Below are 8,659 nucleotides of genomic sequence, written 5' to 3'. Positions count from 1 at the left end.
AGTTCACTGTACAATGTGTCCTTGGGGATCCTGCCATCTTCCATGCGGCTCACATGGCCAAGCCATCTGATGGCTCAGTAGGGTGTATAAGCTGGGGATGTTGGCCGCCTCGAGGACTTCTGTGTTGGAGATACGGTCCTGCCACCTGATGCCGGAGGCAGTGATGATGGAATGAATTGAGACGTTGCTCTTGGCTGACATACATTGTCCAGGCCTCGCTGCCATAGAGCAAGGTACTGAGGACACAGGCTTGATACACTCGGACCTTTGTGTTCCGTGTCAGTGCGCCATTTTCCGACACTCTCTTGGCCATTCTGGACATAGCAGTGGAAGCCTTTTTCATGCGCTTGTTGATTTCTGTATCGAGAGACAGGTTACTGGAGATAGTTGAGCCTAGTTAGGTGAACTCTTGAACCACTTCCAGAGCATGGTCACCGATATTGATGGATGGAGCATTTCCGGATGCTCCATCCATAACCTATTAACCACGAATATTCCCTCACAGCCTCTATGATCCCTGTGCCTTTGCGAATTCACTAAGAAACAGTTAGACTCCCTGAAAGCATAAGAAAAGGTTTTCAAAAGCCACAGTGCAGGCCAACGTGTGCGGAAACGGCTGACTTTACAGCGTGTGCAGGAAAATAAAGAGTAAACTTGTATGTGAGAAGAGCACAGAAAAGTTGTGCCTGGAGCTGTGCCCTTGAGGCAAGTAAAAAAAAATGTTATTGTGAAAGTATAAAATCAAAAACAGACAATTCTGAAAACATTCAGCAGGTCAGGCAACATTTGTGGAGAGATATTATTTACGAGATGCAATTATTCACTTTGATACTGTATGTATTTCAGATCTTATGGCTTTGCAGATTTGAACAGAGTAAGACAGCAATGTATAACTCCCGCACTGTGGCTTGGGGAAGGATGGGACTCAGATGCAGGACACTTGGGTGTGTTGAAAAAAGGAAGCACAATTTGAGTCTTAAACACAATAACGATGAGGATGGAATTCAAATCCATACGTACAGGGTGTACTGGATTCGTGGTCTCCAGACCCAACCTCTCAAGCACATCGTCCTGGGGGCATGACTCAAAAAGTCTCTTATTTCCTTCATTCTCATTACGAAGCCCTGGACTCAGAGAGCATAGCAAGAAAACTCACTTTCAATTACCAGTCATCACCGCTAGAATTTAATCTCCGTTGGCATTGTCATGCAGATTTATGTTCCAGTCTTATGAACGATGGCGTTTCCAATCCCAATGTTGTCATAATTTGTGTTATATCATCAGAAAAGCTGATCATATGGAAAGATCAAAATAAAAGCAGACGATGTTGGAAATATTCAGCAATCAGGCAGCTTTTGTGGAGAGATCCTCTTCACTAAAAAGATCTTTCTCTAACAATCATTGCAGTGATCTGTGTAAGACTATCACTGATTCAGTGGGACTGTTACTGTATAATGGTGAATACTCTGTGTTGTGGTCACAGCAACACCGATTCGAACCGAATCAAGGCAGAGGTTGCTTTATGTCTTAAACCGGCTGCTGCACCTGCTAATGGAAAGCAGCAAATCTTTACTCCATGAAAATGTATTTCTTCTTGATGGAGAAAACCTATTGAATCCTTTTACATCGCCGCACTTACACATGCCTGTGCTTCACTCTCCACATTCAAACCCGCCTCTTCTCTCAGATTATTCCTTCCATTGATAATACTGACTTGCTTTCAGTTCATTTTGCTGCAGCTTAGCCGACTGCAACATTCACTTTCATGTTCTAAGAGCCTTTAACATTACTCAGATACCACCGTTGTTTCTCGGTTGCACATGTTCCATTTGCACTAATGTTCATTTCGGCCTTGAACTCAGTCCATACATTTAGGTCTGAGTGATCGCTTGGCAGACATGTGCTACAGAAGCAGGGCTGGGCCTTTGGAAGGACAGCGGTGGGTTGTTGACAATATTTCTTTGTGGAATCTTCTGAGACAAGGGATGTGAACTGAGAAACTGGGTTTTGCTTTCATGGCAGTTGATGCTTTTGTCATGAAATGTGGTCATTGATGAAGTAACGGAGAAAGTTGATGTGGGAAGTGGTCGTGTGGTTGATGTTGTGGAGATGGACTTTCAAAAGGCATCTGGTGAAATACCACATAATCAACTTGCTAGAGAAATTAAAGTGGACGGAATATAATGACCAGTGGCAGCATGGATACACAATTTTCTGAGGGACAAAGAATAGAGAACAGTAAAAAGAGAAGAGGACTAATTTCCAGGGTGATGGGGAAAAGCTGGATTGTGGGATTAAACTGACTGATCTTTCAAAGAGCCAGCACAGGCTCGGCGGGTCGAGAGGCTTCCTTTTGTGCTATAAATTCACTGAGTCCATCATGTTAATTTTCACATCAACTGGGAGATGCAACTCTACTCAAGGATCAAAGACAATGATTCCCCAGAATATTCAGGGCAATTCTTTAATGCTTTATATTGACACTATAGCTATAGAGCTGTGATGGCCGAGTGGTTAAGGTGTTGGACTTGAAATCCAATGGGGTGTCCCCGCGCAGGTTCGAATCCTGCTCACAGCGAGTTTGCATCAATTTTCTTCGAGTTTCCTGCCTGGAGAGATCATTGAATTGCTTACCAATCGAAGATACGAATTAGCAGTAGTAGTTGACCATTTAGCTGCTCCGCCATTCAACAAGATCATGGCTGATCTGTATCTCGAATTCCCCACTCCCATCTACCCTGATAACCTTTGATTCCCATGCTTAACAAGGATCTATCTACCTCTGCCTTCTGAGGCAGAGAGTTCCAGAGTCGCACAACTCTCTGAGAGAAAAAAAAAAATTCTCCTCATCTCTGTCCTAAAAGGGCGACCCCTAATTTTCAAACAGTGTCCCCTAGTTCTGGGACTCACCCACAAGAGGAAACATCCTTTCCACATCCACCTTATCAAGACCGTTCAGGATCTTATATACTTCAATCAAGTTTCCCCTCACTCTTCAAAACTCCAGTGAAAGCAAGCCCAGTCTGTTCAACGTTTCCTCAAGACAACCTGCTCATAGCAGGTATCAATCTGGTAAACCTCCTCTGAACCGCCTCCAATGCAATCACATCCTTCCTTATATAAGGAGACTAAAACTGCACACAGTATTCGAGATGTGGTACAGGGCTGCACTAGAAGTTCCCATTTTTGAAGTGTCATCATTCACTGTACATCAGGCTGAATCTACAAACTTGTCTCTCACACACACAATGCTTCGGAAGGCCGCTTTCACTTGTAAACCAGCAATTGTGATATTCACAACGGCGTGCTGGTGGAAGACACAGTTTGAGCGCGGGTGACAGTGCTGAAGGAATGGAGAGCTGGGGTTCACTGTGTAAACCAGCATCAATGTTCAAATTAAACTCACCTAAAATGGGACTGGAACCCACAACGTTGAGATTAGGAGTCCCATGCTCCATCAACTGATCTAGTTGAACACCCAGTGACGCTAATGCATCTCTTATTGCGGTGAGATAATTGTTGGTTTCCTTCTGGTTCCTCAGATTTTTCTGTGTTCCAAGATGTAGAAGGACATTGACCACCAAAAGCTCAAGGATGCAATACATTCCACTCAATCATCAATAATATCATTCCCATCTTCCACTTCTTAGCTGCACCTCCTTCCAAAGATTGCAATCTATTTTACAGAGGATTTGTTCTGGGATTTATTATTTACCTATATGTGCCCTCACTTTGATGTGAGATTCTCTTCAATATCCAACAGAAATTGAATTGCAAACCAAATTGCCAGAGAAACACAGAAAAACACAAATCCCATGGTGCTCATTTTCAGATGCAGAACAGTCAGCTTTTAAATAAACACATTTTACAAGGAAATGATTGAGAAAGTGGGTGTTACTTTTGTTTGTGACTCACTCGCTCTGTATTCTATAAATGCTACTCAGAGGTTTAGTGACTGGAACATAATCTGCCCGTGTTTTCCTGAGCCTGTACTCAGTGTATGGGGAGGTTAGGCCTGGGCTGTTATATCCTGCATCCCAGGGATGTACAGCAACCCTCTGATTGATTCACTGCTTTCTGTTGACATTGGAGAGTGTGGGTCTGGAATATTGCTGCTTGTCCCAGTCTCACTCACTGTGGAGCTGAGAAATAGTGAATAATTGATGGATTTGTTTCCATGTGTGACATGCACTTTAGATCTGCTGTTATCGAAACATAGAAAATAGGAGCAGGAGTGGGCCATTCGGCCCTTCGAGCTGCCTTGCCATTCATTAGGATCATGGCTGATCATCCAACTCAGTAGCCTGTTCCCGCTTTCACCCCATACCCTTTGATCCCTTTAGACCCAAGAGCTATGTCTAACTCCTTCTTGAAAACATACAATGTTTTGGCCTCAACTGCTTTCTGTGGTAGCGAATTCCACAGGTTCACCACTCTCTGGGTAAAGAAATTTCTCCTTATCTCAGTCCTGAAAGGTTTACCCCGTATCCTTAGACTATGGACCCTGGTTCTGGACACCCCCACCATCAGGAACATCCTTCCTGCAACTACCCTGTCAGGTCCTGTTAGAATTTTATAGGTTTCTATGAGATTCCCCCTCACTCTTCGGAACTCCAGTGAATATAATCTTAACCGACTCAATCTCTCCTCATACGTCAGTCCCACCATTCCAGGAATCAGTCTGGTTATTATTAACAGAGATAGCACGGAATGATCTTTTAATAATCTCTCACAAATTGAACGGAAAATCAGGAGTAATGTTCAACTTTGAGGGTGACTTTCTGCACTGCCAGGGCTGGAAACGGAAGTGAGTGAAAGGCACTGTGGACAGTTTGAGCGTACAGAACTGTACAGAGGAAAAGCGAAGGTCAGTGAGATATTGCAATTTGCTAACACGTGTGGACGAATGTGTATCACTCAACTTTTCCTAGTGTTTATGTTTTGATAACATTTCAATGTGATTTTGAACTGAGGACCGTTCCCATGTACGACAAAGATGATAACTCTAACGTTATGGAAACACTGCACTGCAATCAACCTGGGGAGCATAACCAGAATGTTAAACTGTTATTTTAAATTAACGAGATGATTTTTTTCGCAGTCATCTTTATATGATATAAAATGACTTCAGCCTCATGGGATTCTGACTATTTCAGCAGCTGTGTTGAAAATATCAAATGTTCTAGCTTTTGACATCCTCAATCTGCAGCAAAATATAATTTAGGAATGTGAGATTCCAGATCCATGGATAGACTAGAGAAGCTGGGCTTGTTCGTCTTCGAGCAGAGAAGGAGAGAGGAGAATTGATGGAAGTGTTTAAATGAAGCGTTTAGGTAGAAGAATTAAAGAGGAACTGTTTCTAATGGCTGAAGCATTGAAAAACCAGAGAGTACAGATTGAAGAAGATTGACAGAAGACGAGGTGACATCGAGATCTGTTGAATGGTCACAGACCTGAAACGTTAACTCTGTTTCTCTCTCCACAGATGCTGCCGGACCTGCTGAGTAATTCCAGCATTTTCTTTTTTTTTTTAGATTTCCAGCAACCACAGTATTCCCAAGTTGGGCGAGTATATTTTTAACTTTGCTGTTGCTTTTATGGCCGAAATCCATTTACCAGGCAGAATAAAAGCAAAATACTGTGGATGCTGGAAATCTGAAATAAAATCAAGAAATGCTGGAACTACTCAGCAGGTCTGGTAGCATCTGTGGAAAGAGAAGCAGAGTTAACGTTTCAGAGTTAACGGTCAGAGTTAACGTTTAACATGTTTGTACTTGCTGCTGTTTAATCTTCAGTCCGTTAACACCCTATCTGTACTAATGCTTTGTCTTTCAACACACCATTAACATATTGTTTGCCTTTGCTCCATGACCTTTTGGTCAGCTATGTGGCCTTGTCTAATCTACACCTTCTCCTTTGTTATCTCCTGCCCCACCCCCACCTCACTTGCTTATAACCTCTGACATTTCAAATATTTGTCAGTTCCGAAGAAGGGTCACTGACCCAAAACGTTAACTCTGCTTCTCTTTCCATATATGCTGCCAGACCTGCTGAGTGGTTCCAGCATTTCTTGTCTTTATACAAGGCAGAATGCTTTGTTGTATACAATTGTAACCGAGTGATTCAGATGATAAACGTAACAATTTGTATGAGCGTCCAGGTCCTTCTGTCTACCTTTATGATGATTTAAAAGTTTAACCAGGCCCATGAAGAACCAGTCATCAATTACAGGAATAAAATCCTGCACCTTTCAACCTCTCCAGGGTTGTCTCATTTGCATTCACCTGCAAGCATTCATAAAATTTACCGTTAGAAATGGAACAAAAATATGCCAGATTAGTGATACTCTTTCTCTCCGATTGTCTGTCTCTCTTTAGGTCTCCCTCACTCTCGGTGTATATGTCTGTGTGTTTTGCTCTGTGTGTGTCGGTCTCTTTCTGGAATCCCTCACTGTCAGTGTACACGTCTGTGCATTTCACTCTATGTGTGTCAATGTGGTCCAATTCCCCGAGGAGGTGACTGGATTTTTACCTTCACAAACTTGATTTATTTTTGTTATGTAGCTTCATGTTAAAATGATGCAGAGGAAAATAGTAAGGTATAAAGTAGGCAAGAGGAGATTGTCTCTGCTCTCTGTATTTTCTTGAGTGGAGACTGTTTAGCGACTAAGTGCCCATTTGTTTCAATGTGGAGGATGAAAAGAGTTGCCATAGTAGCAAAAACTTATTATTTGCTGATCAGAAAATTCGGCGCCCCATGAATCCGTTATACTGTGCTCGCATGGTTTTGAACTCCATCCTCGTGGTTATTGTGTTTAAGACTCGATGTGTTTTTCCTTTTCTCAATACACCCAAGAGTCCAGTCGGGGACAAAAATTTCTAATGTGAGACTGTGAAGGGAAGTAGATTGGAGGGGAATGGGTAGCAGGGTGCATGCACGACCATAATAATTTAAAAGCAAAATACTGCAGATGTTGGAAATCTGAAATAAAAACAAGAAATGCTGGAACCACTGAGCAGGTCTGGCAGCATCTGTGGAAAGAGAAGCTGAGTTAACGTTTCGGGTCAGTGACCCTTCTTCGGAACATCCTGGGCCAGGAAGCAGGAGGGGAGAATATTGAGAATTTCTGTCCTGACTGAATGTGCTGGTTTTTGTAAATTTCTTTTACAGGGTATAAGAATCGGAGGATTTGCAGACAAGAATACCAAGCCAAAAATCGTTACAAGGTCTAGCAGAGTCAATCGGTTCATCAGGACCTGAATATCATCGGCTTTTGAATGTGCAACGAGACAATTTTGTCTATACTGACTGTATGAAAAAATTTCAAACATCAGTGTGACTCAAAACACACTGAGGCACATACACCCAAGTGAGAGTGTTCCAGTGTACTGACTGTGGAAAGAACCAGTTACACAGCCTGAAAAAACATCACCATTCACAGCGAGGAGAAACCATTGAGGTGTTCTGTGTGTGGAAGAGGCTTCAACTAATCATCTAACCTGGACAGATACAAGGACATCCACACCGCGGAGAAACCATGGAAATGTGGAGATTGTGGGAAGTGAATCACCTATCCCGGCTTGAAACTCATCAACACAGCCACACTGGGGAGAGGCCATTCACCTGCTCTGAGTGTGGGAGGGGATTCACTCAGTCATCCAACCTGCTGTCACACCAGCGGATTCACACTAAGGAGAGGCCATTTAAACGTGTTAACTGTGAGAAGAGCTTTAAAAGGAAAAGTGTTCTACAGCCACACCAACGCACTCACACTGGGGAGAGGCCATTCACCTGCACTGAGTGTGGGAAGGGATTCACTCTGTTATCCAACCTGCTGAGACCCAACGAGTTCACATAAAACTGCAGGGGTTAGATTCTGCTGTTACTGCTGTTAATCACATCCAGAACTGAATCATGACAGGAAACCTGTTTCCAGTGAGGTTCCACAGTGCTCATTAGCAGGGCCCTTGCTTTTTTTGTATATAAAAGTGGCTGGGTCGTTGACAGTGAGGAAGAAAGCTGTAGACTGAAGGAAGCTATCAATGGACTGGTCAGGTAGGCAGCCGGGTTAATTAAAGAAAGCCAGCATGGATTTCTTCAGGGAAAATAATATTTAGCTAACTTGCTGGAGTTCTTTGAGGAGGTAACAGAGAGGGTTGATGAGGGCAATGAAATTGATGCGGTGTGCATGGATTTTCAAAAGGTGTTTGATACAGTGCCACACAACAGACTTGTGAGCAAACTTATAGCTCGTGGAATAAAAGGGACGGTAGCAACATGGATGCAAAATTGTCTGAGTGACAGGAAACAAGGAGTAGTGGTTAATGAATGTTTTTCAGGCTGTAGGAAGGTTTGTAATGGAGTTTCCAGCGGTCAGTGTTGGGACCCTTGCTTTTTCTCATATATATTAATGACCTAGACCTTGGTGTACAGGGCACAACTTCAGAGTTTGTAGATATGAAACTTGGAAGCATTGGGAACTGTTAGGAGGATGGCGTAGAACTCCTGTAAGCAGACAGGTGGCAGATGAGGTTCAGTGCAGTGAAATATGGAGTGATTCATTTGGTAGGAAGAACATGGCCAGACAATATAGAATAAAGGGTACAATTCTAAAGGGGGTGCAGGAGCAGAGGGACCTGAGTGTTTATGTGCATAAGTC

General features: G+C 43.0%; 1 non-coding gene across 1 annotated transcript; it reads left to right on the top strand.

Moving 5' to 3' along the window:
- Positions 1 to 2,496: 2,496 nt before the first annotated feature.
- Positions 2,497 to 2,578, top strand: trnas-uga (transfer RNA serine (anticodon UGA)). The gene has a single exon. It is a non-coding gene; the product is annotated as a tRNA-Ser (tRNA).
- Positions 2,579 to 8,659: the final 6,081 nt, after the last annotated feature.

Source organism: Heterodontus francisci, chromosome 34, assembly GCF_036365525.1.
Source record: "Heterodontus francisci isolate sHetFra1 chromosome 34, sHetFra1.hap1, whole genome shotgun sequence".
Lineage (NCBI taxonomy): Eukaryota > Metazoa > Chordata > Chondrichthyes > Heterodontiformes > Heterodontidae > Heterodontus > Heterodontus francisci.
This window is presented reverse-complemented; position numbering and strand designations above follow the sequence as displayed.